The sequence below is a fragment of the Rousettus aegyptiacus genome, unplaced genomic scaffold (genome assembly GCF_014176215.1).
Source record: "Rousettus aegyptiacus isolate mRouAeg1 unplaced genomic scaffold, mRouAeg1.p scaffold_m13_p_2, whole genome shotgun sequence".
Lineage (NCBI taxonomy): Eukaryota > Metazoa > Chordata > Mammalia > Chiroptera > Pteropodidae > Rousettus > Rousettus aegyptiacus.
This window is the reverse complement of record NW_023416295.1, coordinates 138,536,021-138,563,190: the sequence shown is the minus strand read 5'-3', so window position 1 is coordinate 138,563,190 and position 27,170 is coordinate 138,536,021. Positions and strand designations below refer to the sequence as shown.

General features: G+C 35.9%; 1 protein-coding gene across 8 annotated transcripts in view; it reads right to left on the bottom strand.

Moving 5' to 3' along the window:
• The window catches only part of LOC107514213 (maltase-glucoamylase, intestinal), a 177,340-nt gene that overhangs the window by 89,965 nt on the left and 60,205 nt on the right, over positions 1-27,170 (bottom strand). For 4 of the 8 annotated variants that reach the window (XM_016151710.2, XM_036236620.1, XM_036236624.1 and 1 more), the window contains 2 exons: positions 14,014-14,081; positions 11,642-11,705 (listed from right to left, as the gene is read on the bottom strand). The gene's annotated coding sequence lies outside the window, so the exon portion shown is untranslated. Of the gene's footprint in view, positions 1-18; positions 354-560; positions 713-11,641; positions 11,826-14,013; positions 14,082-22,217; positions 22,328-27,170 lie in introns of those variants that run through there. The other 4 variants (XM_036236623.1, XM_036236622.1, XM_036236625.1 and 1 more) reach the window with 4 other exon arrangements.

Sequence of the window (27,170 nt, the reverse complement as noted above, 5' to 3'; positions counted from 1 at the left end):
AGACTAATGAATATTTACCATCGCCGAAGGTGTAGTGGAGAATATCACTGCCCTCTAGTGGAAGTACTGAAGACTATTCTCAGATTATCTCCCAAAGAATGGAATTTTCACAGGTGGGCTCACAATGCAGCTTGAGAAGTAAAAAAATTAATCCAGAAAACTATCTTCATTTTTGGGTCTTGACATTTAGTTGGCTATATTTACTTGATTTCCATTTTCTTCCCTGCTTTCTTATCTTTAGAACAAATTCAGCCACTCTCGAATCTTTAAAACACTGATCCACTAAGTCACGGACCTCATCGCCCAACATTTTTAACAACAAAGCTTCCAATCTCCTTTTCAGATAGGAAAAACTAAAACAAAAACAAAACAAAACAAAACTAGAAATAGCAAAGCATTGAAAAACTGAGTTGTAGATAACTATTTATACTTTAGTTCTTAAAATGAATTCTCTTTTCTGGGATATGCCAATAGACAAATGTTTGAATTGCTGTTGCTTTTTCTCCTCTTTACTAGATAATTCCATTAAAACAGGGACTAGGAATAAATATTTTATGTACCTGCTTTGTGTAAGTGACTGAGTGCATATATTTTCTTCATGTGTGGGTGAAATAGCATAAAAAGTCATGCTGGTAATTCAATTTTTAAGAACTTCTGTGAATTTCTTCTGTCTATTCTGCCTTCTTAACATAAAGGGAAGACTATCAAGCAATCATCCCTTAAAAAGAAGAAACAGTACAAAAATGATCAAATCAGACTACAGACAAAGGAACTAGAAACACTTAGGTTTCAACCCTGAATTCTGATTCTTAAATCTCTCTGAGCCTCAATTTCTTCATTTGCAAACTGTAATTAATTATGCTTTAAGGAGTTGTGGTGAGGATTAAATGAGATAACTTATGTAGAGCTTAAGCATGGTGCCTGGTACATAATAAATGCTGAGATATTTGTTACTATTATTTCTAATCAACTAAAAAATAGTATTTATTTTTAAAAAGTCAAAAAATTATGTTGGTCTAGGCAAAATTCACTTTATTTGGTGTCCTATAAGATCTCCTAAATAGGTCATTTTCCAAGGAGATCCCTCAACTACTCCAGTTTCTTTCTTTCTTTCTTTTTTAATCAATGAAGTTTTGTTTTTTAAACTGAAAAATTAAAAATATATATTTTTTATTTTATTTTAATTTGTTTTCAATTAAAGTTGACATTCAACGCCCTGGTTCTTCTTTTACTTTTGAAACCAGCTGCTGTCGCCAAGTCCCTGGGCACATGCCTGTTCTCACTTCCAACCTCCACCTCAAGCTTGTCTTCTCAGGAGAGTTCTCTGGCCGTCTCCTTTATCTCCTCTCCTTTTCCACATATACACTTGTTTCCAAATCCACCATATGCACTGGTGGTCCCTCTCCGTCTGACCGTAAATTGTTTAAGAGTGAACATGGTATACATCTATTCATGAATGAATATAGTCTCATAATAAGTGAAAATGTTTCCTTAAATCTCTCTCTTGTCAATTAGGTGGCAAAAACTCCTGAAGGATTCAAGTATGGGACTGAAGAGAACTTGGTTTCTTCTGACTCACTGAACCTCCTCGTCCCACAAAAGAATAAATGAAGTAATCACATCTAAAAAATCAGAATAAGGGTTTAGTCATCTTGACCAAGTGTAATCCAATCGGAACCCACTGTGCTTAAACTCTTGAGAAAGGCAATCCTATCCCTCAAGATCCTGAGACTTTGGCTCACCAGGTTATTATAGCTTGATTTATTCAAGGAAAAAAAGCATAGATATGTCATACCAATTTTATCAAAAGTTTACCTATGTCGTGGTTAACTACAATCATTACATATAATATTTCTACACTATATCAGTTTAAAAAGCAATATTTTTAAATAAATAATTATTAGAAATCAAGTTAAAATAACTAAATATTTAAAGTAACTTATTACAATAACAGTAAAAATAAAATCCTCACAGGTTTCTGAATACTCTGAAATATAACATTTCTGAATTAAAACATCATAGATCTTTAAATTATTATTATTACTGATGACATAAATCCAGCTTTTTAGTCAAATGAATATTTGTTGATGACATATACTGAAATATTAAAAAGGAGCTTAGTGTATAATTCCTAGAGCTCTAGCAATAAAAAAGGGGGAAAATTTTTAAAAGAAAAAATAACAAGCAAAATTGTTCATGATCTTACTTCTCCTAGAACAAAATACAACTTTCTTTGTCCCTATTCATTAGCCCAATTAATATAGCAAATAAAATAATCTTCCTGAAATGACCTTTAGTAGACCTAAAGATGTTTTATTTGTTTTTTAAAAAATATCAAAATAGTGCAAAACACACTTGATTTTGAAAAGCCATAAGAGAATAAAGCCATGATTTCTTGAGTATTTTGGATATGTCAAGTATTAAGCTAAGATTTTTTTAATAAATATTATTTGATTTAATCCTCAGAACAGGATTACTATTGCTATATATTAATTTTACTATCTTAAGTAAGATAATAACTCCTGAAGTCACATCAAGAGTTTTGTAGCTGGGCTCAAGTCTACCTGATTTTAAATCTATGTGTTTTTAGTTACCTGTGTAGAGCTTTCCAGAGTTCAAGCAGTGTGCTAAACAATCTACAAACTGTACGCATAACCAGTGATGCAGCATTATCTATCGTCCATTCCATTTCTCCTTTCTAACGGCCCTGAGTTACTCATTTTCAAATAACAAAATACGTATTTCTTGTCATTTTGGTTTAGGGATTTTGGAAAGAAAAATTCACAGTGCTAGGAATTAAAAAAAAAAAAACCTCTAAATTTCAGAAATCTCAGTTCGAAATTATTTTTGAAGCTTCCACTTAAGATGACTTAAAAAAAAAAACAATATTCAATATGCGGATAAAGACAGAAATTGAAGTACGGACTTCTCATATCCCCCGCCTCTAACCTAAAGTTGACAGATTTCAAAAACAAAAATACAGAACACCAGTTACATTTAAATTTCAGGTAGAGAATAATACAGTGTATGTTTCATACATACTTATACACATACATACTAATACTGAAAAAAATCATTCGTTTATCTGAAACTCAAATTTAACTGGAACCCTATATTTTATCTGGCAAACCTACTTCTACTCTACTCCCAGCCTCACCACCAAATTGCTCAGTAGAACTCTCTACATGTCATTAGGGTCTCATTTGGTAATGAGTGTCACCTAATGACCCTTTTTCATTTCCCCATCAATGATAAAAGGGGTGTTTTGAGGAATATTTAAAAATTTGATTACAGTCTATAAGTTGACTCATACAGCAGAACCAATGCACGGAGAGGAGTGGGAATCCCACACTTTATTGGTAAACCTTAGTTAGAAGAAAAACTATTTTTGTGATGTCGAAGTTGAAATTACATGTTCTACCACCAACATTTTATTGTAAAGGTAATAAAGCCAATGCTAGCTAATCAAAAAATTTAAAAAAAAAAAAGGCTTGATGAGTTGTCCAAGCTACTCATAATTTTAAAAGCAGTCTTTTAAACATTGATATCAATTGAAGTTTCTAAAAAATTTAGTTGCAATGTTGCCCAACACTGAAAAACGCCATTTTATCTTTTGGCAGTGAAACAGTCATCCTGTATTTTATCTGACTTTGTTGAATGACAACATCATCAAATCTCAATTTTTAAAAAGTGACTAAAATTGACCTGATTTGTTTATTGAAAGAAAAGCAATTTTGGTTTTGGAAGATAAAATTAATATAAATTTAGATTCCTCTTTTAGTGGTAAACAATTCTCAAAAGAATCAAATTTTCTAAGTAAATGTCAAGTGTGCTCTCTAAAGCACTATTAATCAAATTACATAATTAAATATATGCTGTGCTTTAACATATTAGGTTTGGGACCATTTTACAAACTGAAGCTTTCCTCTTCTAGAATATGAATGAGTTAATCAGCATAAGTGCCAAGTTACAAGACCATTTTGATGCAGTTTAATGTAAGTGTTCTCATTGTTTTAAAGGAACACATTCCATGCTCATATATGGGTCCATGCTGCTCAGTGGACTAGGAACAGGGGAGGATCTCAGTGAGGCTTCCATCAACAAATAGGCTAGGATGTTAACTACAGCAGGTATCCTGGTCAAGTTAGGCTGCTATAACAAAATAACATAGGCTGGGTTGCTTAAACGACAAACATTTATTTCTCACAGTTTGAGAGGCTGGAAGTGTGAGATCAGAGTTCTAGAATGGTCGAGTTCTTGGTAAAGTCTCACTTCCTGGTTTACAGATGGTGATCTTCTTGCTGTGCTCACGTGGCATAGAGAGGTCTAGCTAGCTTTCTGGACTCTTCTTGTAAGAGCTCTAATCCCTTCACAGGGGCTCGACTCTCATGACCTAATTACATCCCAAAGGACCTATCTTCAAGTTGAGGATTACAGTTGTAACATGAATTCATGGAGGATGGGGTAGAGGGGGAGGGAGACATACATACATGCAATCCATAATAGCAAATGTTATGAACTCTATAATTTAAAATACTTAAGCACAGACAATATTATACTCTTCAAGTGACACTGTAGGAGTAGTTTGTTGCCCTAATGAGGAAGGCACACTCCAGGCCTTATCAGCCAGCATTTAATCAGAAATATCTATGCTCCAAAGATTGCTACTACAAGCCTTTCTGCTATTATCTCAGATCAATACCAAAGGCTTGGTAAACCAACATAATTAATGCTAAAAACAAAACAAAACAAAACAAAACTTGGTGAAAATGTGTGGGCTGTTAATCAGGTAACAGATATTCAAAATAGAATTCTCAGTGATGAAATCAAAATATATAAGGTGACTAAAAATAATTTACATTTATTTTTATCCTCAAATGAGAGAATCTAGTGAGCTCTTCACTTTTCAGAAAGGCTTTCAAAGATTGATTCTGTAACAAAACTGAGTACAATCACTTAAGAGTCTTGTTGTTTGATGCTGATTATAAATCTGACTTTTGCCTTTAAACTATTCTCACATTTGCCTTGAGTAAATATTTTGTGCTAGGTCTTGTTGGAACACGCAAAAGGACAGAGAGCTAGGAATTCACTAAGTGTACAGAATGGACTGTATGAATTATTTTATTTTGGCTTATTAATAAATGTTTGTTTAATGGATGACTGTATGCATGACAGCACTGGGTCTGAGTTTTTTGCTTTTTTTATAGCTCAATAGGGAGGTTGGGAGGTGAAGGGTATAGTTAACCCTGACCATCTCTAATTATTGTTAGCTACTGTTGTTACCAAAGAGATTTCATAGTTATACTTGACCAAATTGCTTAGGTCAAATCATAGCATCAGATATTACTGGGATAGGACCTAGGCACTAGAATTTCTGGGCTACAGAGAGATCCTATTCCAAACTGCCAGCTTCCTTCTTTTTTCAGAAGGTTTGATTGTCTGTCCTTGGACTGTAACCAAAATGTCCCCTAGCCACGAGCCACTGCTGGACTTTCCCAATAAAAACAAAACAAAACAAAAAGCAGGGAGTAAAAACCCCATAAAGCTTTAAAGTCAGTGTGAATTCAATGTGCCTTAAGGCAAACATACAGAGTAAGACAACACAGTGAGAGTATGTGAAAGGTTTGCATGAAAAGAACCAATACTTGCTTTTCTATAATCTTCTGTTCAATGTTCTATAGGGTTTTCTCTTCTTTCTTGTTTACTTAGAGCTTGTAAACTGTTAACATTCCATATTTTACATTTCTTTATTTTAAAAAAGAAGCAACTGAAAGGGAAAAGAATGGGGAAAAAAAAATAAAAGCTCTCAGTTAACCAACATGAGCAATAAAAGCTTACTTAGATGTAAAGAGCAAGGTGATTATGAGAAAATCCTGTGTTTTCCAGTATTCATCCCTAAAACATCATTTCACCCTTTAGAGTATCCCCACTTCCTGTAGGGAAAGAGGAATTATACTCCTGTCTGTTCCCTTCAACTCTGTTCTTAAATGGATAAAATTTGGTAAAGCAAAAATATCAAAGCAGCTTAGGAAAGGAATAAAGGTCTCTATGGCAACACTGTAGTCCCACCCAGGCAGAAAGGATGGAAGGTGTGTACTCGTCTTACTAAGAGAGGACAAGATGTGGTGCTGACCTCTTCTAGTGCCATCCTTCTTTTCTCTCAGCGGGAGTTGGGGGAGGTGAGAGAAGAGTGTATCATAGTACAACTATTTTATTCATTACTGTCACCCTCTTTCCTGACCCAGAGATGATCACTTATCTACTGAAAACTACCATATTTATAATTTTTCTGCTCCAAAGGAGCTGAAGTACAAATTAGCACACCCAGTTAACTCCAAGACATGTCATTCCTACATTAAGAGTCTTTTAATAATATCTCAAGAATCTGCATAGTCTTAAAGATAAAAATTTAATTCCTTAATTCAGCACTCAAGGCCCTTCACAATCTGGGCCAGCCATGCCAAGCATTTATGAATATCTAAAAATGACATTGATATGCACTTCTTGCCATCATGCATGGGTTTGTCTCTTCTGCTTGAAATGACATAGATAGATAGATAGATAGATAGATAGATAGACAGATAGATATAGATATAGATTAGATAGAGATAGAGATAGATATAGATACAGGTATAGAAATAGATATATAGATATATAGAAATAGATATAGGTGATATAGATGATATATAGATATACAGATATATCTATAGCTATAGATATAGATATAGCCTTTGTTATATATTTATAATATCTAAGTGATTCCAAGTAATGGAATTTTTGATTCTCAGGTCATGGGCATTTGTACTATGAATCCATATTTGTGGATAATGTGTAATAACTACAGAGGGTCTCACAATTCCTAGAGTGTTGTGGAGCTCTTCTAAATATTCTAAGATATCCTTCCAGCATCAGGACATGCTTCCAGGCTGTGTTATTGCCCTGACAAGTCTGCCTGTCCAAGCAGCAGTTTATTTCTGAATTGTTGTGTAGGGACAGAATGATGCAGGAGAGAGAGAAAGATAAATAATTGGACCAAGCACTCATTCAGGAATCAAATTTACATTAAGGTGTTTCAGGTTATGGTCAAATTAGCTGAAAATTTTCTCAAACTTTCTTGACCTTTTTTTTTTTTTAATGTCTACAGCACCTGGTCTTCCTAGGTGGTCTCCCATCCAAGTACTAACCAGGCCCGACCCTGTTTAGTTTCCGAGATCAGACGTTGAACTCGTTCAGGGAGGCACAGCAATAGATCACAGACTGTAGCTCCACCGGGGTGTGAACCCAGGACCTTCTGCGTGTAAAAGAGACATGCTAATGTGCTAACCACTACGCTATGGAACCACATCCTTCTTAACCATGTTTAATTTCTATCTTTTGAAATGAAGTTTCCCCATTTTGTACTTTGAATTATGCAGCATCTTGCTACCAGAATGTAAAGAAGGCAAGTCTCAGGCCAAATCTTGCCACATTTATTAAACCAACATTCCTCAGCAAATAGGAACAAAAACAATTCACGTAACCTGTTTTATTAGCCTGATAAAATCCAAGATCTTTGTCCCTTTGGATATTCCAACCTCCACTTTTCATGAAAGTTTTATTCAACAACATTCCAGAGCAGGATTCTTTTTCCCTCAGGGGCAGCATCAGAGAACCAGAAATCCTATACGTCACTGGCTGGACACAGGACCGTGCCAGGCTCAAATCTTCTAAAGGTCTAGGTTTTCAGGTTTAGTGACATATAGGAGTCGATAAATATTGGCTGAATTTCTAAACGAAATTTCTGTGAACTGAAATAATACAAGAATGTCCTCCCACAGAGCAAGAGAGAAGTTAGGAGAGTATACATATATCTTTTCCTAAAATATGTCTTCTCTGTATGCTTTCTTCTTAAAGAGGGTAGAGTTAAAAGAATACCAGTCCATCTTCTAACCATGTTAAGTGTTCACAAAATACTCAGTGGAAAAATGAAAGGCACCCACCTCTATTTTCTGGCAGCACTCTCCTTTGACTTTATTAAAATGAAGCTGTGAATTTTACTCATAGCACATTCAAGTGTGCAAAGAATAGGATGAGGTTGTGTGGCATCGGTCTTTGGCTTTGAAGTTTTCACTTTCCGTGGTTGGGGTCTCCACGGCTCCCCTCATCCTCTCGGCACTTCTTTCTGCATCCTTTCCACTGGAGTAAAAGGCACGTCCCAATCCCTTGCATGCTATTTGCAGGTCATGAGGAGCGGGAGTACAGCCTCAGGCTCATATATTTAGCCTCTATTCTCCTCAAATCTGTACTCCCTCACTCTATTAATGGTGGATGTAGTTCTGAGCCCAAAGCACAAATTCTCCGTCAGGCCTTCAGTCTCCCTCAGGCTATGCCTGGGAAAATATACCATCATTTCCAGTGTTCCTGACTTCCCAGTGCCTTTCCGAAGTTTCTACCACATCAAATTCATTCAAAGTTGGACCCGTGAGAGGGACAGATGCTGACATGGGATCTGCCCTCTCACCCTCTTAGTCCACTGCTGGGAAACGGAGTTTTTCTTTCTCACGATGATATGCTGAGTTCCTTTCTGAACTCAATTTTCACCTGAATTCATTTTTGGCACTACTGTCTGAGAAATTTTTGAAAAACCAAAGAGGGCAAAAGATGTCCTTACTGGATGTCCTTTTATTAGAATGCTGAGACTGAACATTTGCTTATACCTTGTCTTTGGCTATTTTGCAACTTTATAAAATGAAGGAAACTGAGATTAATTATTTTTGTCCATAGAATTACAAATTAATTTTGACCAATTTGATTGCCACCTATAGAAAAAATATTCCAAATATTATATTTCATTGTCCTGTAATTATAAATTTTGCATCTATTAGCAAATTAATTTCAGCATTCCAGTTATCTATGCAGAGTTTCTCCTTTGAACCAATAACATCTTACTGTTTATCTAAAAAGTTAGCAAGTTAAATGAGCTAAGTTAACTAAAATCTTTGACATGTATTTTGTATCCATATGAGAATTATTTTACCTATTAAAAATTATATTTTTGAATTATCTCTTACCTTTTGTCATATAAGTCAGCAACATCACTGTCGATTTCTTTATTCCCCAAATCCCCAAGTTCAGTGAGTCACCAAGGCCAAACAAATCTGTATTTATAATACTTTCATATATATTTGTGGTCTCTCCATCATTCATTTTCACTGCTATATTAATTCTAGTCCTCATCTTCTCAATTATGTTTATCTCCCCAACTCCAATCTTTCTGTTAAAAATCTAATTTTCTTACAACCACCGGAGTGATCAATTTAATATGCAAATTTGATTCTACTACTCTGATACCTTTAAACACTTCATTGTTTCCCCTTTTGTCCCAACAGTAAGTTCCTAGCAAGGATCGCAAAACTTTCCCTGACCTGCTCTTTCACCTCCCTAGACAGATTCTTCTCTTCTGAGATCAGCAACATTAAATTACTTTCATTTCTCTGGGAACAAACTCCTAAACTTCCTCAGTCTGACTTTTATCTTACTCTATTTCAAATAACTGTTTTATTCATCTAGGTTGCCCAGGAGACTGTAAAGTTCAGAAATCAATAATTGGGTAGATATTTGTATTTATTTTCTATTGTTGTGTAACAAATTATAACAAATTTAGATGCTTAAAACATCACATTTTAATCTCACAGTTTGTGTGGGTTAGGCATCCAGCTTGACTTAACTGATCTTCTGCTGAGAGGCTCACAAGGCTGTAATCAAGGCATAAGCTGACCTGACTGGGAAAGGACCTACTTTCAAGTTCCCTCAGGTTGTTAATACAACTAGTTTCCCTTGTGGAGGTAGGATTCATGAAACCTGCTTCTTTAAAGCCATCAAAAAAGACAGAGCGTCTAGATGGAATCTGTTAGTAAGATGGCGTATCATATAACGTAAGTAACATAATCACTATATCCTATTGGTTTGAAGCAAGTCTTTTAATATGAACTGATTTTTTTCTAGGCTAGCTTTTGGTTGAAGATTATTTGAGGGGAAGGGTGATGAGAGGAGATGGGTCAGAAAGTGACTTGGATTTCTGTTTGTTTCCAGACATTTCCTTCAATTCTGTCTCTCATAACCAAGTCTCCTTGACTCTAAGTGAAACCCCCTTTTCATAAGGTGTATGTGTGTAGACACGTATGTGTGTGTTGCATGTGTATGTGTTATTCTTTAGCAGCTGGCCCGCATTCATAGGTGTACCACCCACCTCTTTTGCTCCAATTTGTCATACCAGTAGTTTAATTTTGAGGATGAGGGTGGGGATAGAAGGGTCTAGTTTTCATACTTCCTCATTCATCTGCCTTGCAAGCTAGTCTTTGGGACAGCTAAGTGGCGTTCAAAGATATTCTCGCAGCCCTCCCGCATTCCAAGACCTGGCTATTTCAAAGGAAGTATGTTGCTATATCTCTTGAGATTATGTAAACTACTTTTGGACATCTGCCAAGGTACAATTTCTACTCTCTGCTACCTGCCTTGTAGCTGTGTTGGCAAGCCCTTCTTCATGGATAATAATTGAGTTCAATTATTAGAGCAGCATAGAGATGCTTTTTTTTGGGGGGGGGGGGGGAACTGAAGTCATCCCAAGCATTTTTTCTGAACACATGTTGCTAAGCTGACTAACTCATAATGGACTTCCTCTCAGTCTCACAAACCCTTTCAAGATCTGATCACCACCTTTTAGCCATATCTTCCTTTACTCCTCTAAACAGGTCCTTGCTCCAAACATACAGAATTTAACTTATTGTTCATATTCCACTTCCATTTTTAACAGATATTTGAACATACATAACTACCTGCTGATGCCTGAATGTGTGATGTTATTCCCACTACATTGCCTATGTAATACTTCTGCTTAGAATGTCTTTCTCCTGTTCTTCCGAAATGACCACTTCAAGACTCAGCTCAAGTGTCACCATTTCTGAGAATTCCTTTATTATATCCCCTCATCTTAGGCTAATATGTCTTTAATATAATATTCTCTAATGTAATATTCATACAAATTCCTTGAGGGAGGGAATTTGTCTAATGTGTTTTGTATCAGCAGAATCTAGAATAGTGCCTAGCCACAAGATGCTTTTAGTAAAAGTATGCTGAAATATTGTCTTCATTAAAAACACTTATGAAAGCAATGTTTCACAATGAAAAGGCTGATTTTTAGAAAAAATTGCCAGAGACCTCATTCCAGAATGATATCAGATTATTCAAATTAATAATTTTTCAAAAAGTATTGTCATTTAGTCTGTAATATATAGTTTATTCAGAAGGATATTATGGGACTTTGCCAAATAATTTGATGAAATAAAGATTTATCTGAGTCATTCTCTTCTCTATTAACTGATTAACCCTATCAGTAAAGAAATTAAGTTAATTTGGAATTATTTCCCACATTGCACCCATAATTAACCCATGGAAGAGTTGTCATGATAGCTTCCTCTGCCTAGGATCACTTTCTCCTATCTTCTGGTATTAGCTACTGTTTTCTTTGGTTAAAACTTCTTTTCCCTGCCCCAAGCATGTTGAGCTGGTGGAGACAGCCAACCTGCCCCCTACTAGCACTTTGTGATACGGTTAATACAGGTCACTACACAGAGCAATCCTAATACCCAATCATAATACTCACTGGATTAGTCACCAGTCTTCCCCAGGAACAGGCTGGGATGAAGCTGTCCTTCTGGATCATGACCCTGGCCATGTGGAGAAGCCCACAAACAGAAAGAAAATGAAATGAGAGCAATAATTAAAGTAACATTTCAGTTCCCACTTCACATTGCTGATATCCAGGTCACTACTTAGTTCCTGCAAGATTTCGTTTCTTTCTCTGGGCCAGCCTCATGTTGCTCCCCTCCCCCTACCCCCCCAAAAAAATCTATGTTTTGCCTAGGCTGGTACTGTTGAATTTCTGTCACTAGCAAGGAAATATTTCCCTGAAGGGTTTTACTAAGAAAGCAGCAGTGGAATCATTTTCTCAGATTTATTTTCTGCAGTCTGATAATGTACTGCTCTTCTCTAATTCAACTGTATGGAAATAGTACATCTCTGATTCACATTTTATAATTTGAGGGATATAGATCAAGTTCAAAATATGTGAATTGACTTTGAAAATAAGTAGACGTACTTTTGTTAAATGAAAGTTCTTCATATATAAGCAAATATATATATATAGAGAATAAAGATTTATACTACAACTGGTATCTTAATCTTATAAAGTTATTATTATAATCAATAATAATTGATTTCTTGAACAGTGAGTTTCTGCTCAGATATTTAAAATGTAATTGCATTAATTCAAACTTTTCAGAAATGTATGAATATATTAAATAAGCTAGGAAGAACATTCATGAATTACTAGATAAAAACAAGGTAAGACAAGAACATTCACTACTCCTTATATGCTTCACAGGTAAAACAGCATTTTACAGATTCTAAACTCTCTGGCTATGATCATATAGCCAGAGGGAAAGTAAAAGCAATATACCATAATGACATACTTATTTAAGCCATAATACAGTTTTGTGGGAAAAGAAATATTTGACAAAAAACTGCAATATATCCAAATGTTTACAGGGTACATAAAAATTTAATCTTCAAAAATTTATAAAAAATATTCTAATTACGTAGGAAAACTGAATATCTTATTTCAAATGTATTAATATTTATAATCTACCTATTGTATAGTTTTTTCCATTATTGGTGACAAAGTTCTCTCAAGATTTACAAACATAGTGCTATTAAAATATGTTCAGTAGCATATAAATAAGTTAAACAGAAAGAGAAGTACATCCTTCCATTAAATAAAAACAAGAATTATAGATAAAACAGAGACAACTCTATTGGAAAGAAAGGTTAAACTGTATTTCTGTGAGGGTATTAAAAATATTTCTTAGCACTAAAGGGATGCATAGCATTAAAAACTAATTACATAATTAATAACATTGTAACGCAGAAATATAGGTAGCTACACGTTTGAAAATACAAGTTAAAAGGTAACATTAACTGTTGTCTTTGTTAGTAGACTAAAGCCAATTTCGGTTTAAGAACATTACTCCCCAAAATGATCTTGTCTCATTTCTTTTCATTACAATATGAAAAGGAAGATTGATTTAAATGCTAGACAAATGGGTTACAATTTGACCAAGAATCTCAACTATTACAATATGCAAATCATCTGAAGAAACTTTCTGAAAGTTACTAGTGCTTTACATTGCATTCCATGTCTTTTTTTCACAAAAGCAGATGTCATGCAGTTCAAAAATTTTAAGATGCTTTTGATAGACAAAGATATGTCTAAAAACAACAAAAGTGAGAAGTAGTATACAAAGAGTTAAATGTAGATTTATATTTAGCTACATTCTTGTTTATTCATTCATAACAGCCTAATAAATAGAGCAAAACACACAGTCTATACATCAATTATGCAGGGTTAAATATTGAAAGGACTCACAAGAGTCCTGGAGGATTTCAGAAGTCTTACCCAACGTGTGCCACTTTGGCATGTGAATTATTGTGCGCTGAAGGCAATCAAGACCATGTAAGATCACAAGAAATTTTTATCTCTCCTTTAAAGTATTTAAATAGGGTCCTCACTCATAATAAGAGTATCGCCAGAAATACTTTTTATGACCTATATATAGGGCAGGGAAAACTTCTAATTACTGAACATCTAGTCTTCCCATAATCCTGTGAATGACCTTTTCCCCGCTCTGAAGCCCCAAGGTGCCTTACCTCATGCTTAGCTCAGAATGTCATCTATATCTCATTTTACCTTTCCATCTTGGAGCACTCATGTGTGTGGGACCTCTGACTCTTCATTTAAGTGGGGTTCCCAAACATATGTATGTAAATTTGGTTATTGTCTCTTGTTAATTTATGTCATTTCTATTTAATTATTAGACCAGTCAAAAGTATTGGAAGGAGAGAGGAACGTTTCTTTCTCCCCTACACTTCACAGAGTGTATTCATGTAAGACATCAATAAAAGTAAAGGATACAGTACAGCAGGGAAACAATGCTCAAGCAGTCATCCAGGGTCCAGAGACATGCAGGTGCAGCCTTCCAGGGGACCTGTCTCAGTAACAAAAGATATATCTTGATTTCAGGGGGGCTTAGGCACACGTTTACAACGGGATCTTTTACATCCTGCTGGTCACATAGCCATGCGTAGCTGTGCAAGATCACACTAAGTGTGAACCATTAATCTATACATCCCTCAACAGTGTAGATAAACCAGCCCTAGTGCCTTGAGGGTTGTTTTGAACATTAAACAGCACGTTACAAAACACTGACTAATAAATCTCATTCTTATCTTACCTAAGTATCAGTACCAGACTCAGACATTCCCAGAGATAAGCAAAGAATTGTCTTGGTCCAGCTATAAACTCAGCCAATATTACAAAACACACATAGAATATTATCACGGTAGTCAGGACTACCCTCTTACGAGTTTAATTAATATCAATATCTTCATTTGTACCTCTTATGACGGAGGCTTGAATTTCTCACGAAGTATGAAATTTCCAACTTTTTACAGCTGGCCCTCTGTAAGATTTTAAAAATTCAATATTGGGAAATGGTAACTGCATCTGCGAGCTTTCTGACTCTTTTTAATAAAGTTTCCATATATATTAAAAAGATAATTCCATATAAGCACATAATAAAGTCAAATAAACACAACAGACAAGCAAATAAATCCTATTTTGGAAAAATCCAAGTCTCAACAACTGATACAGGAAGTTCAAGAGTTATACAAACATCCCAATGCACAAAAAGAAAGCTTTATAAATTTAAAATAAAATTGTAACTTTTGGAATAAGTGTTAATATCACCAAATCATTGCTTATACAATTTCTTCCTAGACTGACAATTTTTTCCAAAATTTTATTTTCATCATTTATTTCTAATCAATATACTAAACATACTTCAAAAGATAAAATGGAAAAAAAAACATAAATTTCATTAAAAGTTTTAGTTATGAATAACCTAAATTTTTTCATACTTTCTTCCTTTACTATATTAACATACATGTCTTAGCCTTTAAAAAATGAAAATAAATCAAATAAGGAACACGAATGAATAATAAGCATGGTGCTGGACTTATAAAGATTAACTACACACTGATGACTTCTTCTACCATGTGGTGTTATTGCAAATAAATCAAAATTAGCCATTGACCATTCATAGATTTAAGTATTCAATGTTACCAGACATGCCCTAAAAATTGATCTTCCTACACCTGCCCTAGAATAAGATCAGCGCCCAAAGGCATCCATGGGAGAGGGTCAAGATGAAATAATTCTGTGTGTTCAGTACTACCCATTCTAGCCTTCACATTTGTAGACAGATGAGATCACATTTAACACAAAGAGAACTTAGATAAGTAATTACAAAAAGGCACTAGAAAGCTGGGTGTACACACAAGAGACCAAAGGTAGTCTGACTCAGTGGTTGCAAGTCTGGCTAAACATTAAAAAAAAAAAAAAAAAAGAACACACAACTCTAGAGAGCTTTTTAAAAATGCTGATGTCAGGCCACTGCCTCTAGCTGCACAGGCATGCACTATGCAACTCCAAGGGGCGCCATGCATATAATTTTGATGTGAATGGAGTCCCATGGAGTTGTTTGAGAGCATTCCTACTGGGTCCCACTGGTAAATTTCTGGGAATGGTGTGGGGCTTTTGCACTTTTAAAAAGATGATTTAATACACAGCCAGAATTGAAAGCTACTGGTCAAAACCATTTTTTTCCATGACCTAATTATATGCCTTTGAGACTCATGTTGAGATTGTTATTACTTTCAATACATGCATGCTGAGCAACTTCTTTCTTCTCCATTAATAACCTTAGAAATTTTAAAAAATATGTCTAACAATGATCTTCCCCTATAATGCAAGAACATCTGCTTTTGCTTCTTTCACTTACCTTATTCCATCAATCTCAAAGTATGAAGAAGCTAACTGAACCACTTTCCTTTATGTAATTATATAATTTTAATTAATAATAATATTCGTTACAATTATTATGTGATTTTTACATAGACATGGTAGATGCTTTTCTAGATACTCTGCACATTCCAACAATTCTATTTAGGAAATAAATACAACTGGTAACGAGAAAATTATCCTCTAAGCATCATATGATCCAGGTATTTTTAGACCATTGTATCCTGCTGTGAAAAAAGGAGAGGGAAGGAAGGAGAGAGGGAAGGAGAGAAGGAAGGAGGTAGGGGAAGTAGGGAGGGAGTGAGAGAGAAGAAGGAAGGAAGGAAGGAAGGAAGGAAGGAAGGAAGGAAGGAAGGAAGGAAGGAAGGAAGGAAGGAAAGGCTATTCAAGTGGCCAAATCAGTTGTTAGCAGGTGATCTAGGTGTCTGTTTGGTCAGCCTCACAACTCTTCTTTGGAGACTTGATCTGCCCCTACACCACGTGTGGCTTCAAGGGCTTCTCATCCCAGAACCATTCTCCCACCACTCCCCCCGCCCCCTGCCCCACTCCTACCATTACCACAGAGATAATGAGGATGGGACTCAGTCAAGCCCAGTATGAACCCTGGGCAAAGATTCATCAGAACAGAAGGCAGTTGGACTTGCATTAACTGAAGGAAATGCCCTAACAATAGTTCAAAAATCTCTGCCATTTGATTCCCTGACTTGCCTTTGTTGCTCAGATGTCCATTTTTTTTTCCCTTAAGAATGAGCAAATGTACTCTGAATAAATTACTTTTTGCATAAGTTGGCCAGATTCAGTTTCTGTTCTTTGCAACTAAACGATACCACAATTAGAGAAATTGGTACCAGTGTAGAGTTCAGTCAGGTAAAAGAACCTCAGAGATGTATGCCCTATTTGAATTTACTTATTGGGCTGAGGACAGCCAGATGGAAGTAAAAATTCATTTCTCATTCCAGGAATGGGAATGAGTAGCTATTGCTATGAAGTGGCAAAACAACTAACTGAAGTATCAGTTGCATTCATTTCAGACGACGAGCTCTGTGAGTGTGAAGCTCTAGCAGAACAAATAGCTGCTACCATTAGCCAAAACAAAAGATATAAGGAGATTTTAGACCAGCTAAATAGAGGCCCTGACAATTTAAAAGAACTTAAAAAGAAAATGGAAAGTTCTGGTCTTAAAACCTTCCCCGAAGGCATAGAATAGCCTTATTATAACCTGCAGGTCTCTTACCAACTCCCTTTAAGTGTGAGATTATGGAAAACCACACACAAAAACTGATGCTGTAGGTTTCCAACTGGCCCCAGGTAACAGATCACAATCTCCACAGATCATTTATGTAAATATTACTAATCAGGAAGAAAGAGGATACTAACAGTTTAAAAACTATATCTAAAGAGAATTCTAAGAAATAGAGAATTTCAAAATCACAAATCTTTCATAAACACCACAGGGTTTTCTTTGCCTAAGATAATCCTGATGCACTTTCAGGGGATATACATATATATAAATCCCACTCCTGTCCCTCCTTTCACCCTTTGCTTCAGTACAAAAGCACAATAACTTGGAATGGCATAGGTGACAAACAGGAAAAGACAGAGGAAAGGCCTCCTGCCTAGGAGGAACTGAAGGACTCCATTAGCTGATATGGTTTTATTTTTGTTTTTGTTTCTAATCTAGAGAATATTTGCAACAGTTGTTGAAATGTCTCAACTATTTTGGATTAATTGTAATCCAAATATAATTTTGGTAGAGCTGAATTCATTAATATTTGATGGAAGTACCCGAAGCTACAGTCAATGTGCCAGCTAAGGCATTGAGTATGATGATCTCATCAACTTATCTAAGACTAGCCCATGCCAAGTGACAGAGAGGCCAGAAATTTCTTGGTGCAAAGTAGGAAGAATTCAATTATTTTCAAGACTGAAATGCTTGATCTGTTGAGCATTTCTCCCATTAGAACCCAAATCAGTCTCCATTCATTCTTGCAGTAGAAAGATATTGGGGGGAAAATACTAGTCTTTTAAGTATGTATTATCGGCTATGATATTTAGACCAGTAAGCTATTCAGGAAGTACAGCAAATGAAAAGGGTTTTTCTAATATCAGCAAGTTTCACAGAAGCCCCAAATGATTAAAACCAGGTGGCATCATCAACATAATGGGCAGTGGGACAGGTATAGAAATGAGATGACAGAAAACATTAAAATATGAGATCTCTGACTCTGGCTAAAATGAGAAACTCCAGGAATGAAATCAATGAGCAATCACCAAGGTCATATTTGATTTGTTAAAAAAGAAAAAATCTAGATCTAGTGAACAACAGTAGAATAAAGTTCCCTGCTTATATCGTTGCCTCTAAAAAAAATTCTATGCCCTGATGCAATTCACAGACTCAGAAGCCCTTAAATAAAGGGGACTGGCTACCACTGAGGGAAAACCACAAACTAATACTATTTTGTACATTTGAATCTTCTTCCTTATCTTCTCCAAAGAAATGTGTAGCCATTTTATCTGGGTAACTGTGTCTCAGAAAAAGGGAAACATTCCAGACTCTTTTAAGAGTTATTGAATACAGGCTCTAAATAGCACTCATGTTTGGGCATCTGCAATGTCACTGTATCCCACTGGTCAGCATAGAGGCTAATGGAGTCCAGATAATAAGTATTCTGACCTGATTGACTCACAGTAGACCCAGGGACACCCTAACACCATTCACTGGCTATTTTCCAGGTTCCTAATTGTAAAGTTTGAAAGTTATCTTCAGCAATTAATGGTATTTCAACATTGGCTCCCTGACCTATGGTAAAGCCCCTTATGAAAGGAAGAGCCATATGGAAGCCATTGTCAATTCTCTCTCCTACCACAGAGTGAACAAAAATCCACAACCATATTAATTGGAGAACTATAGAGAATTACGTCATCGTAAAACTTAAAAGATGCAAGTGTTGTAAGATAGGTCATATCCTCATTAATTATCATTTTAGCACATGCAGAACATGCAGAGGTATGAAAAAATGGCAGCAATTTATCATGAGTAAAATTAGGTGGTGACTCCAATTGCCAATGTGGTCTTCTTACTTCTAGTTACAGACTGAATGTGTCCTTCCAAAATTGATATGTCAAAACCTAACCTCCCATGTGATGGTATTAGAGGTGGGGCTTTGAGAGGTGACTAGGTCATGATGATGGAGACCTCGTGATTGGGATTAGCGTCCTTGTAAATGAGACTCGCAGAGCGGCACCCTTTCTCTTCCCCCGAGTGTGAGGTTACAGTGAGAAGACAACCAGCTATGAACCAGAACACCAACTCTATCAATGCCTTAATCTTGGCCTTCCACACCTTTAGAATCCTGAGAACCAATTTTTTGTTTTGTTTTGTTTTTCCAGCTTTATTGAGATATAACTGACATATAACACTATGTAAGTTTAAAGTGTACAACATGATGATTTGACACATTTACATTTTGCTAAATAATTACCACAGTAGGATTAATCAACACATAACATCACCTCACATAATTATCTTTTTTTTTTTTTTTTGTAGCGAGAACATTCAAGATTTACTCTTTAAGAACTTGCAAGTGTGTAATACTGTGTTGTTAACAATAGTCACGATGCTATACCTTAGATCCCTGGGACTTAACCATCTTATAACTGGAAGTCTCTATCCTTTGACATCTCCCTCTTTCACCCACTCACTAGACTCTGGAAACCACCATTCTACTCTCTGTTTCTATGAGTTTTACTTCTTTTAGATTGCACATATAAGTAGTATCACACAGTGTTTGTCTTTCTTTGTCTGACTTATTTCACTTAGTATAATGCTTACAAGTTCCATTCATGTTTTTGCAAAAGGCTGGATTTCCTTTTCTTGTGGCTGAATAATATTCATATATATATATATATATATATGTGACAAATATATCACATCTTCTTTATTCATTCATTGACAGACACTTAAGACTTTTCATATCTTGGTTATTGCGAATAACGCTGCAACAAAAATGGGAGAGGAATCTCTCTTCAAGATCCTGATTTCATTTCATTTGGATATAGAGCCAGAAGTAGAATTGCTGGGTCATAAGGTAGTTCTATTTTTAATTTTTTGAGAAACCTCTATATTGTTTCCATAGTGACTGTACTAATTTACATTTCCACCAACAGTGCACAAGGGTTCCCTTTTCTCCACACCTGACTATACATATGAGGATTTATTCGTGGGCTGGATGGATTCCCAAACCTGGTGGACACCCTGGCAGCTGTACAATTCCCACTAGGTCACAGCCTCCACCACCAGGATCCTGCCAGGACCCTGGTTTAAGTATCATTTTTCCTGATACTTCCAGGCCAGGACTATGTTCAAATTGAAGTGGAAGGAAAAGGCATAAAGCAACCTACTGTTCCTCTAGCTCTTAGGCAGCTAATGTCTACCCACTTCCACCCCTCGCCCTAAAATCTAGAGCAAGCTAGAGTCGGCCACCTTCTGACAACCCCGCCAAGGGGTAGACTGGGGATATCGCTCCTACGAGGCCGGGACGCGAGAGTGCACCCAGACTTCAGACTTCGGGAGCTGGGAACACAGAGAGGATCCCACAGCTTATTTCACTCATACGGTAGCCAGTAGCCGAGCTCTGGTTGTCCCCACCACCTGTGACTTCCACACACACTGTGACTTCCAGGTCTCAGTGCTGGAAACCTGGCCCAGCACGGGTGGGATCAGACAAAATGGAACAGTAGGTGGGATCCTGATCCGAGGGAGGCACTGGGTCGGCGCGCGGAGGGCAAGTGTGCCGCACAGTTCTGGCCCGGGAGTCGTTCTTACAACAACCCGGCGTAGGTGTCTGCGAGGAATACCTATCTGATGATATCCAACCATCTTTACCCGAGGCTCTCAAACTCCAGCTGAAAAAGCATTTTCAAAATCTGTAGGCCAGAATTTTAAACTGGCATGTTCTATAGTAAAATTTTAATCAATTCAGAGCTAGCTGCTCCTGCCCCATTATTGTTACCCATATTGAAGACAATCTTCTACTTCCCTCCATTGCCCGTAATTTCGGGTGTTCTGTTTTGTTTCTGTATGTGATAACAGTTATGCTGTACGAGGCTTAAAATTGGTCGTCATGAGGTACTGACGAAGTTCTTTCTTTTCTCTATGCCTCATTTTCTTCATCTACACAACACCGATAATAATAGTACCTAACCTCAGAAGGGTGTTATGAAGATTTAGTGATAGAGTACAGACAAATTGCCTGGCACACAGCATGCACTCAGAGCTCTCCTCCTTACAAAACTATAATGTATGACAATTAAAGAAGCTTTAAAAATATGATTTTCTGTTACACTGCAAAATTATGTCAGAGATGGGTGAGGCTGGGCAACCTGGGTTACATTTGTGATTAATTTAGAATTTTACTACTATAAACTGTAGAATTTACTTTTTAATCAAGTAACTCTTGTGACTCAAATTCTATGCCAATTTATCAGAAACTCAGCCTTCTTACAAACACTTCTAGCTACACTTATCTTTTCTTCTAGACATTTCATATTGTTTCAACAAGAAATTACAAAAACTTAAACGTGATGGTTTCTGACATTTTCAATAATTGAAATTAATAATTTTGGGAAAAAATACTTAATACCAAGTTATACTAGCTGAAATCTAAGATGCTGACATTGTTAATTATTTCTTCATATATTACTGATGAAAGTTACATTTTATGTCTTTAGAGAATCTATTCAAAATGTAATGAATGTCTCCCTGAGGCTCACATGCACTTTCTTTAAGAAAGAATATATCTTTCTTGCTCAATTCTATTTGTCCATTGGGGGTTTACATTTAATATGAACTATTTCAGGCATATAAAGGAATATTAAAAATAAAACAAAGGCCATAATAAAAATCAAACAATGCACAGTTTAAGAAATAAATATTGCCATGAAGTCCCCTGCGTAGCCTTCCTAGGCGGCTCCTGCACTCACCCAGGAGCAGGGGAACATTACTTGAATTTCCCATAATCAAGCATTTGATTACACTTTTGCTATGCAAACGTATCTCTCCCGAAACATATATTTTGTATGTTTGTCATACTTTTCAACTTCAGATAATGGAATAATTCCTTTATTCTCTTCTATGAGTTGGTTTTCCTTCCTCAAAATTATATTTTTGAGGTTCATCTATGTTGATAAGTGTGTCTGCAGTTCATCCACTCTGACCACTATATATAGGATTCTATCAAATGAATATATAACACTTATTTACCCATTCTCCTATTGGTAGATGCTTCCACAGTATTTTGCTTTTCAGGAAAAAGGTTGTGAACATCTTTGTGTTTGATTCCTGGGGCCAAAAGTTTCTCAAAATATTAGTGAACTTGAAAATTATGTTGCCCAAGTGGATATTTCCATTTATCTATTCAAAAAAAAAAAAAAAGAAGGGTTTAATGAACACCCACTATATGCTAGGCATCAGGCTGGTATGTGGGGGATAGAGCAGCAAACATAATGGGCATGCACTCAGTCTTCATGGTGCTTATCCTATTGTGGGATACAAGAGGAGAGGCATACATTGGGGAAAGTTCTGCAGTAAATGATATCTAAAGTCTTATTTAATTCTGAAAGTGTATGATTTGGAAACCAGACATGATTCTAATAACCAAAATGGTCTTACAACTAAAACATTTTTTCCCTTTCTTCAAGAGCACTTAATTATTTTAAACAGAACAAGAAAATGAGGCAATGACTCAGAACTTAATGAGACAAAACAATAAAGGATATTAAACTCTTACTTTCTGTTAAGAAAAGAATATGCAATTCAGACAGAAAGAATATGCAATACAGAATAAACAAATTATTGGTCCAAGAAAAATAACCCTCACTGAAATATCAGTAATACTAATTTGAACAGAGGAAACAATGTGGGTTGTACCAAAAACTATCACAAGAAAGAAAAAAAGGAAAAATCCTGATTTTTTTTTTTTTAAAAGAGAGGATGGGCAGCTGAAAAATAAACACCAGAAACATTATGTCATAAATCAGGTGACATTAAAAATAAATAATTCTCCATAAATCAAAGATGTCATTAAAAAGTAGAGCTTCTCTGAAATGAGAAATCAAAGAAATATTGCAGGAGTTCAAAGGTAGATGTGGGGCACTGTTACATTAGGAACTCTCTCCACCCACTGTGAGGAGGCCAGCACCAGAAAGAGGAAGGAGGGGTACCCCTCTTTGTGAGCTTCAAAACTTTGACTAGGGAAGTAAATGTGGAATGGAAGACTTTTTTGTCCCAGCCCTTGAAGGTCCTTCTCACCATTTTCTTCCTCATGGTACACTAACACTCATTCAATCATTAAACATATATTTATTAAACTTCTCCTCTGTGCCAAGCAATGTAGTATGAATATAGAAGTGAACAAGACTGAAAATATAGTAGGTGCCCTATAAGCTTACATTCTAGTTAAGTAAACACATAAACCAAGGATTATATAAATGCATAAATAAATCAATTTTAGAATTTGATAAGAATTATAAAGAGACTAAGCATGGTGGTGTGATGGTAATTGAAGGAGGTGGACATGGGAGAGAGAGTCATCAGAGAAAAACCTCTCTGATTTACTCGAACTGAGACATTAGCTATGAGACTAGGCTAACCATGGAAAGAACTAAGGAAAATATTCCAAGTTAAGATAGATGGATATGAGCAAATACTTGGAGGGCAGAAGGGGCTTGGCATGTTTGAAGAACAGAAAGCACATCACTGTGGCTGTGGAGGGAGATTTTTGTTTTTTAAGATGGGTTCACTGATGGGACTTAATCACTATAGAGGTGATGTGAGGACTAGTGTAGAACACAGAGAAGCCCTTGAGAAGGAAAGAGAAGATAGAATAAAGAGAACAAGTAGAAGAATTTGATTTTAGTAGAAACAAGGATCCCTATTTCAATCTGACAAGAAGAGAGACTCAGAAGATCTGTGAAATTGCATGTAACTTTAAGGGTTTGGGTGTCGGAAATATGAGGAACTCCCTTCTAACGTCTTCTTGTTTGTCCAAGTTTTTGGAAGGCAAAACCGACGCAGATCCCATGCTTTTGATGCTGCTTCTATTTCTCCTGGCCAGCAGGGTAGTAGAGGCAGTGCTTGGCAAGATCCAATCACTAGTTTTGTGATGTCAAGAGGTAGAAAACAGGGCACACATTTTGCTGGTGTAAATCAAAGCAGTTAAATTATAGGGATCTCCTTAAAGTAGCAACTTCTTCTTCTTCTTTTTTTTTTTTTATCCTGGCAGTAATGGTGTAGTTCTGGCACTGGTAATTTCCAAATCAGAGAAGGGCAACAGATCCTATGGATTGATGCCCAGCACAGCTTTGGGAGTTAATACTGAAAGTTTAATAAATTGTTTTTACCCCCTAGATCTCCCAGTGATTCTTCAAATTATTTGTTACCCCAGAATAAATTCTTCCTCTTATACAGGGGATTCTCTACAGGGGATTCTCTTCTCTGACCAATATATTTGGGTCCAAGGTCTGTCATTTACCAGAATAATAAAGTCACCCAGAAGAGTATGGGGTTAAGGTGGAAAGGAAGAAAAATTACAGTATAAGAATGTAAAGGATGTGGTGGTTTATGGACGGCAGCAATAAGGAAGGTTAGCAGCTGATTCCATGACGTGACATGAATTTCAAGAATTATCTTATTTAAACAAAGAATTAGGAAGGACGATTGTGAACAAATGACACATTTATCCTGCCTCTTGGCTCCAAGTTACATTAAGTTTCCGAGGAGAAAACTTCCTTCATTTGAAAGGTATCAGAGAAAGCTCTCATAAAGCAAGGGATCAAAGAGTTTTCAGAAAAGAGACAAATACAGGAGAGTTTATTGTCCACAACTCTGCAGTTTAAGATGTCATAGTGAAGGGATTTTAGAGGGAAGAGGCATGGGGATTTAGTTAGAATGGGGGATGCACAGAAATTTTTGGAAATGAGAGTCTTGAAGAAAATGGATGGTTAGTGAGACTTGATCATCTCTAGACGATCAAACTAGATCAAAGGTGAGGCATGAGGGGTTTAGTTTTAATTAGTCTTTTAAACTAAAAGAAGTCAGTTCAAGCTCTTGGTCCCATGGTTTGTAATCTGTGGCTGTAGAGTGTGAGGCAGTCACTCTCAGTCTGGCATTTGAAATCTAAATCAATAAATGTATCTTCACTGCAATTCCTTCCCTACTCACTGAAAGACTAGACTTTCTTTAATCCTGTTTACAAGATTAGCACAAGTAAGCAGGCAGAAGACTTCTTCTGAGTGAGAACACCTTTTACACATCCAGGGTTCTACATTAACTTCCACTGGACTAGGAGTTTCTACATGTTCTGTTCATGTGCATGCTCCTTTCCCACCCGTAGCATCTGGCATAGAATAAATGCCCACTATTTCTTTGCTGAATCAATAAATGAATGAATGAATGAATGAATGAATGAATATATATATGTATGTATATATATAATGTAATATATATACACATATATATATATTAGCAGAAACCCTCATCTTAGAAAAAAATAAGGTTCATTAGCATTAGGAAAATCTATATTTTTAAATAGTCAAGACTCTTCCCCAGTTCCCAAGTCTCTTTCTTCTCACAAGTTAGAGAATTAGGTAATCAAATAAACATCAACAGGCAACTAGAGAACAGAAGAAAGAGAGCTGCAGGATCCTAAAGCAGTGCTCTATACTGCTCAAGTCTAAATACCTAACATCTTACTGAGCTTTAGATTCCAGGTAGAACTCGCATGAGTATTTGGCTTATAAGAAAGGATCCCAACTCTTGCGAGCATTCTTGACCTGTGGAGGAACATTGTATTGTGACTATTACTAGTTGGAAAAAAAATCTGAATTGTTCCAAGAGTTCTTAGTACAAAATGGTGACAGAAGGTGTCATGGTTCCTTGTGCCTTATTTAATTGCTGTCAAGTAATGATTAATAACATTCTTTCTAATAAAAGTACTTATCTCTATTCTGAAAAGCATGAACATTTGGCCTGGGAAGATTTCCACAGAGAATGTGAATTGCAAACACAGCCATCTTACAATTACATTCCACGACATGCCACAGAACCTCTGAGGACCTCATGCTCTCGACTCAATGAGGATTTAGAAAGGCAGACTGAACTAAGCTTAATGTTTAAATTTTTTAAAACTTTATTTTCTCTACAGGAACATATGTTTCCATGGTGATGTATGGGAGTGAAATACTCTTCTACATAGCTGCAAATTGAAAGAGAGCATCCCATCATCTTTAGTGTAAGGTAGTAACTTGGAAAGTCATTCTTCAGAGATCGCCGTCAGCAGAGCCAAAATGCTGTTTTAATTTCCTTAAAGTAAAAGGTCGTATTATTTTGTTTTTCTCCCAGCTCATTAACATTTACAAATATGAGGAGATAATGTTAAAAGAATTTTGTTGTTCTAGATTTCATTAACATAATGTAAACTAAAACTAAAATTTACCATAGAATGTAAAACTATTAATTATATATTACTTTTTGTCTAGTTAAAACTGTTGGGGGAGAGAATAGGCAAAAAAGGTGAAGATTAAGAGGTATAAACTTCTAGCTATAACATAAATATGTCATGAGGATGTAATGTATAGCAGCAAGAATGCAGTCAATAATATCGGAATAACTTTATACAGTTACAGATGATTACTAGACTTATTGTGATCATTTCATAAGTTATATAAATGTTAAATCACTATGTTGTACATCTGAAACTAATATAATATTGTATGTCACCTACACTTTAAACAAAGAAAAAAATAATAAAATATTAGAATCTTTTGGAGCATTTTAACTGAATAGTCCAGAGACCATGCTAAAATCTGTTATTTTGTAAAAAGACTACAAAAACACAACATAGAAATGACGAAATTTGTAGTCAGTTTCATTATGGAAGAGTCAATCAACAACAAGATTAAGTTCTCATCTTTAGAGATGTACCTTTTTCAGTAAACAAAAATCAGCATATAATTTTGACGAAATAGTATTTACTTGCTAAATATTGAAACCACCTCTTGAATATTAATAAAATCGAAATATATATTTTACCTAAACCAGGAGATGCTGGGTCCCTACCTAAGTGTGCACCAATTCTTTCACCATAAGTATACGTGTCCCCTGCCTCCACGACAAGGAAAGGTCTAGGACTTCTGGCCTTGCTTAGAGCATTGTGAA